Source organism: Propithecus coquereli, unplaced genomic scaffold, assembly GCF_000956105.1.
Source record: "Propithecus coquereli isolate 6110/MARCELLA unplaced genomic scaffold, Pcoq_1.0 Scaffold4094, whole genome shotgun sequence".
Lineage (NCBI taxonomy): Eukaryota > Metazoa > Chordata > Mammalia > Primates > Indriidae > Propithecus > Propithecus coquereli.
In genome coordinates, this window is record NW_012149835.1 from 36,861 (window position 1) to 37,223 (window position 363).

The 363-nt window shown below is 84.8% G+C and overlaps 1 pseudogene across 1 annotated transcript in view; it reads right to left on the minus strand.

Annotated features, from left to right (window-relative positions):
- LOC105817378 overlaps nucleotides 1-299 on the minus strand; it is a 24,091-nt pseudogene extending 23,792 nt beyond the window's left edge. Inside the window, exon 1 of the transcript XR_001137838.1 lies at nucleotides 182-299. The product of XR_001137838.1 is annotated as a tubulin beta-5 chain pseudogene (transcript). The remainder of the gene's footprint in view (nucleotides 1-181) is intronic.
- Between the last annotated feature and the right edge of the window lie 64 nt (nucleotides 300-363).

Here is a 363-nt window from a genome sequence, read left to right on the forward strand (position 1 = left end):
CGAGCCCGCGGCGCCCCCCACGCGTGCCCCGGGGCCGGCCGGGCGGGGCCGGATTCCACGCGCGCCCGAGCCGCCCGCGGCCGCTCCCGGCTGGCGTGGGGGCGGGGAACGCGGGCGGCGGGTCCCGGGCGCGCCCTCCCCGGGCCGCGCCGCCCCCACCCCGCCGCGGGAAAGCCCGGGCCCGCGCCGCGCACCTTGGTGCCGATCTGGTTCCCGCACTGGCCCGCCTGGATGTGCACGATCTCCCTCATGGCGCGCGGCTCTGCGCTCGGGCGCTGGCTCTCGGGACGGCGGCGCGACTGCGGGCCCGCGGCGCTCCCCGGCTCTCGACCCGGCCGCCCCCGCCCCGCGCCGCCCCGGCCA